Genomic DNA, 11,673 nt, shown 5'->3' with positions numbered 1-11,673 from the left:
TGTGAGCCTCAGCCTGTTGTGGCAATAGGTTTAGTTGATTTCTGAAGATCTGTTAAAATAGTATGAAGGCTTTGGGGTCTGTGCAAAACATACAGTGGGAACCATTGGCAATGGATCTCTGCCTTGGAGTGAGAAGGTCAGATTTTATTCTTCATTTTGCTGTTAACTGGCTCTGTGACTGAATTTATCTTTCTTTTTTTCAGGCATGTGCTCCTTGTACCTAAACTCAGCACCCAGCAGAATGAGTCCTGCTGTACCCACTGAAGACAGAATTTAAGTTGTGTAGCCCCTGGCCACTCAGGGGTCTGAGAAGTGTCCACACCCCAACAGTGGTGTTTGGGGGATGCACCCACATGCTAGACCACACCACAAAGTACAGGCAGAACATGCCAAGCTCCAGGTCCTCCTGTGCACTTGTGTCTGTCCCTCTGTGCCCGAGTGGTGATGCCTCCTGCACCCAGCCAAGAGGAACTTGCTCATCCCTGGGTCACTCTGGGTGTGACTGGCACGGAGTGCCCTCCCCAGGCATGGCAGCTGGACACTGGGGCTGAGAGAAGCAGCCTCAGTCACTGTCCCTGCCTGCTTTTTGCAGTGTTTCTAGCTCTCCATGGCAAGAGCAATCCAAACAGGCCATAATCTGAATGCTCTGCCACCTACTGAGGTGGAGCAGCCCTGGACTGAAACCCACAGGAGCCCCACCACATTCCTGCAATGCTTTGGATGCCTCTGCAGCAGGATTGCCCAAAACCCTGTAATCCATTAACACTGACTGCTTCAATGTTGTACCAGGGCTACCGTGGTTTTATTAGCCAGAAGAGTCATGCAATGACTTTTAGAGTGTGCTGCTTTTGTAGCCTTAAATTGTCATTGAAGACACAAGGGGAACACAGACCTTTTTAAAGTTGGACTCAATAACTTCTTATAAAGGAGAATTAAATTCATATCACCTGGTGAGACGTGAGAAATTCTCAGTCCTTTGATTTTTTAATTTAGTTTCTTAAGCTTTTTTGGTACTATTCAGATTTCTATATGAATTTCTGATGTGGCTATTTCATAGACTTTATTTTAAATACTATTAATCATGCCAAACCAACATCTTAGTAATCTACATGATATTACAAACACAAGCTGGCATTGACAGGCATTTTACTGAATATTTTGATTGCTTTTTGTCTAGTTTCATTTAAAAAAATGTGAAAATGAAATGTCTGGTCCTTTAAAATGGTTGTATGATGGCTGTTAGTTTTGACTACTGAGTACAGGCATTTCTAAGCAAGCTGTTGCTCTTTTGCAATCCCAATGTACTTACTTAATTTTCATCTTAAGATAAGGGAGCCTTTTAACCCTTATATACCTGAGCCTGTTAATAAATGCATGTAGGATTGGGATTTGCTTATGGTCTGAGCTAAGGGGGATCACAAAGAAGGACTCTTCACAACAGAGGGTAACTGTAGTAGCAGAGGTGTGATTTGAGAAGAAGGAAGATATAATTTCTTCTTCTCTTTCCTTTTTTTTCCCCACCAATGTTTGTTTTATACTGTTTCCAGACAAGCTTCTCATAAAGAAGTTGAGTTTGAAACAAAGCTTCTGTTAGCCCCCCAGAGAAAGCTTGATCCCAGCTCCTGTTTAACATAGATTAGACTCAAAAGCAGACATTGGAAGGCCTTTTAAGTAGAATAATAATCATTCTCAAAGGATTATGAGTGAAAAACCCTCTACCATCCTCCTGGTGAATAAATCAGCCATTTAATGCTTAATAGAGACCAGGGAGCTTTTCTGGATTAGAAACATGGGGTTTCTTTCTAGCTCACTGCCTAGAGACTAATGTGGCTTTAGGTCCAGGAAACCCAACAAAACCCCCGAACTTCACCATTTTGTTTTCTTTTGCTAAACCCAGACTAAATGTAAAACAATCCTAATTGGTTGTACAATATTATAAGAAACTGAACTGCCTCGAGCTAACAGTGACAAGATGTCTGAAAATATGCTCATAAAATGGCACTGAATTTGCAGCTTGGTGACAAATTTGGTGACAGAAGTCACTGTTTTCTGTTACCTCAGCTGATGGTGATTTTTATGAGCACCTCTGAAACAGGAGCATCTGATGTGTCACCTTTTGGAGTTATGAGCAGACCCCAGGGGTGCAGCCAGCAGTGCTTTCATCTCTGACACTACACAGTTCAAAACACGATGCACGTGGAAATGTCCCACTGCTTCAGTCAGTATCAGGCACTGAGGGAGATGAGAACCTGACAGTGACAGTGGTGCATGCCTGGGAAAGCCACACCAGGACATGTCACTGATGGTACCCAGGATGTCCCTGACACACAGCCTGGATTACATCCAGGAGCTCAAAAGAGGGGATGCAGAGGGCTGAACAGTTCAGCAGCATTTCCTTTTGCATGACTCTGTCCTCCCTGCTAGGTCCTGGTCCCTTGGGAGTTAAGAGCACTGCTGACTGCTTTTGTGGGGTGATTTGGCTGTGGCACCCAGTTTTGAAGGCTGTTCCCCCCTGTGCTACCTGTAACCCCTGACCATGCTGTGGCTGCAGCCTGGGGAGCAGCAGGAGATCCAGGATGAGACTCAGTGAGGTCACTCCTCAGCCCTGCCCACTGCAGAGCTGTGCCAGAGCCCTGAGGGGCCAGCTGCTGCTCTGTGCTGGTGCAGAACTCCCAGCCATGGGACCTGCCATTGCCTGGCCCTTCAGAAGGAGCTCAGAGCTTTGCAGCTTGTCTGCTGCTCCCAGCGTGGGTGCTGCTGTGTGGCACAGGCTGTGCCAAGCAGAGCATCACTGTGTGCCTGGGGCAGGGGATGTGCCTGTGCCAAGCAGAGCATCATTGTGTGCCTGGGGCAGGGGATGTGCCTGTGCCAAGCAGAGCATCACTGCGTGCCTGGGGCAGGGGATGTGCCTCTCCTGCCTCAGCAGCAACAGGCAGGGCTGCTTTTAGCCCTGAATTTAGCTGGCTCAGAGTGGTTAATAGCTAAAGGGGTGGTGCTTTGTAGTGTTTTCTCACATCTTGCCTCTCCACCTCTGTAAGTTAGCAATGCTTGGTTCCCACCTCTCACCTCCACTTGCCAAGCTGTAGATTGCAGGGGGACTGCACTTCACCCACTACAGTCTAGGCTCATACCATGAAATTAGGATCAAAAGCCCCATCTGACTCTGGAGGCTGAATAAGAGCTGTGGAGGGAGGTGGTGATGTCTGCACCATGCCCCTTGGGGCCTGGACCATACTCAAGGCAGGCAGCCAAATGCTTTTTTTGGTTTGACAGCAGGATGGTGGTTATTCTTTACATCATCAGGTACTTGTATAAATGCCCTGTTGCTAAATATGTCTGGTTTTGCTCTATTTCTGTTCAGCCTCATCAGAGCAGATAATAGCTGCTCACCTGTCTGCACAATCAATGGGAGCAGAGCCAGCTTAGCCCCACTGCGAGGTAATAAAATTCTGAGCCATGGCTGCTCCTCCTGTGCTTGCCAGGCAAGCTGAATACAGCTTTCTTCTCTATTTAACAAAACTTTGCATGAGTTGTGGCTGCACTCAGTTGGACTGATTGGAAAAATGAAGCAGTTGCAGGTGTATGTTCCTCACAATCCCTGACATCTTCCCCTTTTATTAGTGCCTCTATGAAAGCAGTGTGAGCACATTAGGAAAAGGCATTGGGAAAAGGCACATTTTCCTCCTGGCAACGGTGAGAGCTGGAAATACTGGGCCAGAAGTTAAAGTGTGTTTTCCCTAACCATTAGCACTACTGTGGGAAACAAGGGCCTGCTCTTGGCTCTCATCTGGTGATCATTCCTCTCAGCATTTAAATGTCCATGTGAATCATTTTTTGGTGGTTAACTAATTCCTGGTGATGACAACCACCTAGGAAAACAGTGATGACCTTAATTCCTTCTGCTTTCTTCCCATGGCACAACTTTCTCTAAGGTTATTGCTATAGTTATTTACAGGGTATTGAGAGGTGTTTGTTTTGTGGAAGCAATGTGATGGAAGCAGCCCTGTAGTGCCTTTTCCAGGTGGTGTGCCTGAAGCCTGCTCAGCTCGGCCAGCAAGCTGCTTTCTTCCAGTGGCACAACTTTCTCAGGGTTTTAAGATTAATGGCCCATCAGCTGGGGCAGAGGAGGAGGTGATAGGGAGAATGGAAACCTGAATGTAGTGGGGGGTGAATTTAACCCAGTGCTTATCTCCACCTCTGGTATTCCCTTTGCAGAGTGCTTTGATAACTGCCAGCACAAGATAGGGAGAGTGTGTTCTGCTCAGGGCAGGGCAGCTGCTCGCAGGAGCTTGGGGCCATTTTAATGTTACTTCTTAAAAAAAAAAAAAGAAAAAAGAAAAAAGAAAAAAGAAAAAAAAAAGGCACCAGAGTGCATCAGAGTGCATGAATTTCAGGAAGAGCAGAAGGAAGAAGGAAAGGAGCTCTGGTCTCCTCTGCTCCTGCTCCCCACTTTGTGTGTGCCCAGTCTGCTAATCTGTGTGAAGTCTCATTCCTCTTCAGGCAGTGCCCAGAGAATGCCCAAAGGATCATGGCTTTGGCGGACTGGCTTACAAAGTCCGAACAGTGCAGATCCTCTGCACCTTCTCTCTTCTGCCCTGTGCAGCCTGGCTGTTCCAGGCCCTGTGCCTGTGCTCATTAACTGTGCAGCCAAGCATCCATGAGCTCTGCAGAGAGGAGATGGCAGGACAGCAGCTGTGTAGCAGTGTCATCCCTTTTCTGGACAGTGACCTGAGGAAACACTTCTTGCCCAGGTTATCACGTGCCTGTGTTTGCACTGCATGGATCTGGGGACATCAGGGCTCATCATAAGGCATATGTAGCTGGGGTGACATCCCAGGGACGGGATGTGTCATGCATGGGGCACAGGTTCCTTTCCAAAGCTGCTTTTGAGGTGGGACAACTGGGCACTGGATCTGGGGCAGTTGTGGAAAATGAGAATGGAGTGGCTGAGGAAAGCTGGTACTGACAGCTCAGAAATGAGCTTCAGGGTCAAGGTGGGGAGGGAGCAGGATGCCAGTGGAAAGAGGCTGCAAATTTCCTTGTCCTGAGCAATTCACATGGCAGCACTGGAGAAAAGGGGATAGATAGGAACTTAAAGCTATCGTGAAAAAATAAAGAAGAGATGGAGACAGTCACAGGGAAGGCAACTCCTGTAGAAAATTTTATATGGATATGCAGTTCTTCAATGCAGTATAGGCAAAGAATGGTCATATAATGCCTTGCTGTCTCCATGTGTGATTGGTGTAGGATGGTTACAAAATAGAAGCTTTCCCAATTCCTGCTAGGAAGGAAACACCAGTAGTACTACAGCTGCATAATTCCTCTTTTCCCCCAGGGGCTGGTGTGGGAAAGGAGGAGGGAGTGGATCTGTTGAATGGTTTTGAAAGGAAGGGAATATGGAAAAAGCTATATCCTTTAAGGGAATCATTTGTGTCTCAGCTTCACTGAAAATGTTAGGTGTCACTGAAGCCCCAAGAGGGAGATGTAGCAATATGTGGTGGAGCAGGTACAATGGGGGTCTGTTGGTAAGAGACCTGTTATCTCCTGTTTTATAGAGGGGTTTTTTTCTGCTGGAGTTACATGAGACCAGAGTGTTTTGCTGCAACAAAATATCAGTGATTTATTTATTTATTGATGTATTCAGTGTTAAAACCTTATATTGAAGATTCTTTCCCCCCCCTTTCTTCAGAGAGGTGTGCCAACAGGCATAGCTGGGGAGAAGCTCCTGGCGTGCCCTTGAGCTTGCTGTGCAATGAAAGCACATCTTGATGGATGCCAGAAAAAAGGACTAATAAAATAATATATCCTAATCCTTTTATGCTCAGCAAAACTTGATGGTAACTGCTGAGCAAAACATAATGTGCCTGAATAAAACTGTCATGTGAAATCCTGAAATCATGACTGGGAATTGAGGAATCTGCTCAGGAAAGCTGTTCAATGCATAATTACCCCTGGTGGGAAATACCTTCTCTCTGAACTCCATGTTCTGGTGGCTGTTCAAAGCTGTAAGATCTCATGCCTTTTTCCCCACTGGCTGATTACAGCCATGCTTGGCTGGGGTGGTTCCCTGGCTGCTCCCCAGCTGTTCCCACAGCAGTGAACAGGACAGCCTGCTCCAGCATCTTGCTCCAGGGCAGGTTTGTAATCCTCTGGTGTGCCCTGGAGCTGCCTTCTGAACAGCTCCCACTTTGTCAACACCCTTTTCACCCTCTGCTGTTGGGACTGGGCACAGGGAGTGCGTTTGGTTTGAGATAATGGCAATGCGTTTAGACATCCAGACAACTCATTGGATGTCTTCACTTGGTTGCCTCAATATGGATATTTGTGCCATTTGAGAGGCTCTGGAGGGCCTAGATGTGTGGCTGGGAGGAGTGGCACAGTGAGGTCAGGCAGGATGCTTTAAAATGTCTCAGGTACCCTTGGTCATATCACCTCCACTCATGTTCCCTCTGCTCATGTCACCCATGAGTAGACACCTGCCTCTGGATGGCTGAACCTGGAGCTGAGCCGTGGATCCTGTCCATGCTGGCGCTGCCCCATGGATCCTGTCCCACACAGGGCAGGAGGGAAGCAGTCATGGCTCCAGCTGCACCCCTCTGCTGATGGAGCAGAGGATCTGGTTTGCTCCCTTGGCCATGGGTTAGCATGGGAAGCTGCTGATGGAGCTGCTATGCATCATAACCCCAGAGCACCTCTCTGCAGGGCCAGTCCAGCAGTTCAGAAGTGTGACCTTCAGTTTTTTTCCCTAGTGCATGATCCTACATTTAGCCTCCTTAATATCAAGGACAGGTTACTTTTACACATATTCACTGCCCACCACATCTACCACATAAAACTTTGCAGGCACCTCAGGACATTGAGCTGGTAATGATGTGCTCCAACAGTGACTTTCTAAAATCTATCAGTTAGCCAGTTTTAATCCTCTCAGTGTCACAAAGCAGTGAATCAAATGTGTCCTTATAAAGCAAGGGATTTTTTTTATCAGCCTGACTGTACTGCCAAAAGGATAATGGATGACAATCTTTTTTTTTGTCACCCATTACATTCCCATACAGGACTCTGCCTCATTTAATATCAGACCTGCATCAATTTATCTATCTCTGGTTATCCCTTTCAATGCAAGTCCAACATAAACCCACTTTTCTGTGTTTTCATGCTCCCCTAAGTGCTGTGACCAACTGCCTTTCTCTAGTTTTCTGATTTCCATTTTATCTTTTTTTTCCTCCTGGTTTCAATTCCCAGGGTCAATTACTGCCTTCATATATAGGAGTATTCCTAGCTCATCTTTCACTTTCTTGGATGTATTTGGGATCCTTTCTACTGCTGCCAGTTTGTGCACAGGGACTGACCAGGTAAACAGTCCCCTGCACCTTCTCCTGTCACCATGGAGTCACTGCTAGACCCCACAATGAAATTGCCATGGCAGAACAGGATAGGGCATGGAAGGAGCTGGCTTTTCTCAGTCTCTTCTTTGGCAAAATTGTAATTGAATCCTGACAAATACTGAAAATTTTCATGCTCTGCAGGGAAGTGTCTGGCAGATGCCACCAGAAAAATGTTCAGTGATAAATCTCCCTGTTTTCTCTGCCCTGCTGGATGAGTGCAAATGTCATGGCCATCTGGAGCAGCAGAGGGCTAAAATGTTGTACTGTCCCAAAGGTGAGAGGCAGCAGCCTTTCTCAGTCTTTTCATGACAGTCTTGACTAGGTGGTTTCTTAAGATAGGAATGTCAATATATGTCAGGAAGTCTGGTAGTAGGAACTATCCTCTTCGTTGAAGATAATCTGCATTTTCCAGGGGGAAAACAAAATCTCTGCTGCAGAAGAAAAGGTCATTGGAAGAAGACAGAGCAGGGTTGTGGAACACATACGAGTTCCCTGTGGGTAAGGTTTGGGTGGTAACCAAGCTGCCCCCTGCTGACTCAGTTAAGAAAAATGATTTAAGTCCCACCTTTGTCTCCTTGGTTAATTGACTTTCATGGTTTGAGGCTGGTTTTCTTTGGAACCATTTGGAATTACAGGAGGGCTCCTGGCTGCCTTACTAAGATGGCAAGGTTGTCTTCTGGAGCAAGAGGGAAAGGGTGGCTCAGACCACTGTGTGCGTATGGTAGAATGAGGAGGTGTCCCAGAAGTGCTGCTGTGCATCAGCCCTGCTCAACACAACCAACACAGGCTTGCCCAGGAATGAAGGACCTGGGGCTGCACCCTCCAACAGGCAGTTTTGGATGAGTAAATGCTGAGGAATGTAACCTTCAGGAAAGTTGTGGTGACTGACTGGCTGCTAGAGGCAGACTGGTGGTTGTCCATGTGCAGCAAGAGGTCAGCCACAGTCTCCATGACCAGAATGCAGGAGCTGAGACCAAAACAAATACAAAAACACTGACTGCTTGAGGCAACTCACTGGCACTGGTGGGCCACAGGCTGGAGCCAGTGCCTTCTGCCTTTGCAGGAAACAAGGAGCTGGTGCTCCCAGCCAGGAAAAGTGACACCTTTCTTGAGCACAGGTGTGGATGCCATGTGGGCCCTGCTACTCCAGCTCCACAGTGTGCTCACAGGTCCTCAGGAGGCTCCAGAATCAGTGCTGCTCTTGCATATTACTGACTGCTGAAGTGCAGCTGCTTGGAAAGCTTCGTGTTTCCAGCTCTTGAAAGTCTTTCAGTGCTGGAATGTCTGCCTGGCACCTGTGGGATGGTATCTGCAGCACCATGCTGAGTTTCATGAGCAGCAAAGAAACACATCCAATTATGACATTGCCATATGTGGTCATATACTGCCTGAGACTTTGTCCTGAGAGTTGTAAATGTTGAGTAAGGACCTTGAACAGGCAAGAACTACAGTTAAAAAAAATTCAAGGCATTGGGGATGTTAACCCTGTGAGGGCTTTGCTTTCCAACAGCGCATTATCTCCAAAGAGGCTGACTGTCAGGTAAGCAGGTGGCTAATGATGGTGCTGCAAATGAATGGGCTGCATTGGCAAATGTGATATCCAGCCAGAATCATGCTAATGAAGACTGGGTTTGTTCTGCTCTAGATTTCTCAGTGAAACAGCCTGTTGAAGTGCCTAGGCCCTGCAGTTCTCAATAGGTAGACACCTATTGGGGGAAATTTTTCATTCAAATTTTTGAAGTTTTGGTCTGAGTCCTTAGGTTCAGATCGGTTCTGGAGGGATGTGGAGCATTCTCCTCAGCACAGCTGGGTGAGGAAATGCTGGGGCCTACCTCGAGACCTGCTGGAGAAAGTGGAGGCCATTGAGACCACTGCTGATCATCTCAGAGATGTTGGCTGGTGGCCTCTCCTGCTCACCTACCGTCTCGGCTTTTATTTACTTGGTTTTCTTTGTGTTGCATGTGGAACTCAGACCACAGCAGGGGCCCTTGAGCATGGTGCTCTGTACAAATGTCAACCCTACCAGCTGAGCAGTGGGTGAGGATTTCAGGATTTGGCATGGATGAATGTGGCTGGATGAGACCACGCAAACAAATCAGGAGAAAACCATCAGCAAACGCTGAGTCCTCAGCTAGTGATGAGTCAGTTCTCCTCCCTGACTTTCATCAGACCAGTTGCTGCAGTGGTGGGAGGCAGTCAGCAAGCTGGAGTCACTGTCTATCTGTTCTGCAGGCAATCTGTGTTAAAATGGAAGAAGAGCAATCCTGTGAGCAAGGAGAGCCCTGCCCTGAGCGTTACCAGGGGGTCAGTGGGCTCAGAGCCCCAGAATAGCCAGCCTGAGGAAGCAGACAGGTGCTGGGCACATGGGACCTGTAGGTCCCATGGGGGCTGTAGGCTGTGCCTGGGGGGTCAGGGCTTTGCCATGCTGGCACTGAGGGTACCACAACAGCAGTGGCTGGGCCAGAGGCTGAGCTCCATGTGCAGCTGATGGGAATGTCAGGGCCTGGCTGGAGCTGGGTGCTGGGACCCAGCATGGGGGCTTGGGGGCACCTCAAGCAAACAGGGTGCTTACACAACACCCCACACCTGCCTCACCCAGATACCCCAGGCTGCTCTTACTTCTACCTGAGTGTCTGAATTCCTGCCAACAAAGGAGGTGAGAAACTAATACAAGTCTGGGGCTGTTTGTTTTAAGCACAGAGTACTGAGAACTAGTGGCCAGAAGCCATAAAGGCAGAGCAATCTTTCACACACCCAAAGAGAGGGCAGGAGCTAGCTGACATCCCTGGTCACTATCCCTGTCATCCCTGATGCTGAGCACTTCAGAGCAGCTTACTGCCTTCAACCCAGCTGTGCCAAAGAGCTGCTGTGAAGATGCTGCTCCCAAAATGCAGCCACATCATGGAGAAGGATGTTTGTGAAGGGAGGAACAATGCAGCTGGGTTAAACTGCTGTAACAGAAACGTTCAGCATGGGCACTCATTTCTAAACACCATTTTGTGGCAGATCCAGCAGCACAGATTTGCAATGCTTCCTCACAGACCCTCTCTGTGCTCTCTCTCCCTGGTGCTTTTTTCTCCTTGCAGAGCCATCATGCTCAGGACAAGGCTTTTGTGCCCTGCCATGGGCTTCTGAGAACAGGAGCTGGGCTGCAGAGATAGCACAGCTGTGGCCTTGTGACAGCCCTGGGCCTAGGGCTTGTGGTGGCTTGGAGCTTCTTTGTTGGGGTGGGAGGGTAAGTGAGTTTGGGGAGGGTGCTGCTCCAGCTCTCTGCCAACTTTCCCAGCAGCTGTAGAGCTGGCAGGAGATAACAGGGCCACTTGTAAGCCTTTTGGGAGATGCCTGGTACTCCTGCCTCTAGGACCAACTTCCTGGAATGGAGCAGGAGTGTGTTTGTGCTTGTCCAGGCTGCCTACCAGGATTTTGGCCCCCTACTAGGGGTTTTGTGGTGCTCACTCTCCTGGGATGGAGATGTATTTGTGACTTTGACATGGACCTGCTAAAATGAATAATCTATTTGAATTTCCAGTATCAGAGGTGGTGCTGGAGGGGAGTAATTTTGTTTTTCTTCCCAACCCACAGCAGTAAATTTAACACAGTACCATGATATAGTTCTGCTGTGCTCCTGCTCTGCCTGCCTCTTCTCCAGCCAAGCACAGCACAGCGCTGGGCCATGTAACTCTCTGTCCCTGGGAACACGCTGAGGTGACAGGCACCAGTCCAGGCCATTCTGCATCCCGTGTCACTGAGGGGCCTCCAAGTCTCATGGAGCTCTTGGTTTCTTTAAAACTGCTTCAGGGAAAACATTTTGGCTGACAGCAGCAGATCCCTTGTGGAATTGGATGAGGAAAACAATGTTGCAATTTAATTAATAAAAAAATAAATGCTGGCTTTTAGAAATTATGAATATTCACCTCTTCTTCATATCTGTGTTCTCCTTTTTTTGTGCTATTTATTTAAAACACGTGAAACCGGGGGGTACACGGATTCAGTTTCTCCAGGAAGCCAATTTCTGCCTCCAGATGCAGGAATGTGGAATTTCTATCCAAATTCAGGCATCAGTGTTCAAAGTGAAAACGAATGGGTAGGTAGGAGGGACCAGAAAAGGGGAAAGCAAGGCTAAGTGCCATTTCCAGCTCTGTACCCCAAGCCCAGGTTCCGTTCTCGTACCCAGACGGGAGTTGTGGACTCTTGCACCGCAGCCGAACCTTCCTCAGGCAGGGTGCGGTGCAGGTCCCGCACTCGGAGCTCTCCGTGCAGGAGCCGCAGGAGCAGGGGGGGAACGCGC

Source organism: Geospiza fortis, unplaced genomic scaffold (genome assembly GCF_000277835.1).
Source record: "Geospiza fortis unplaced genomic scaffold, GeoFor_1.0 scaffold81, whole genome shotgun sequence".
NCBI classification, from domain to species: domain Eukaryota; kingdom Metazoa; phylum Chordata; class Aves; order Passeriformes; family Thraupidae; genus Geospiza; species Geospiza fortis.
This window is presented reverse-complemented; position numbering follows the sequence as displayed.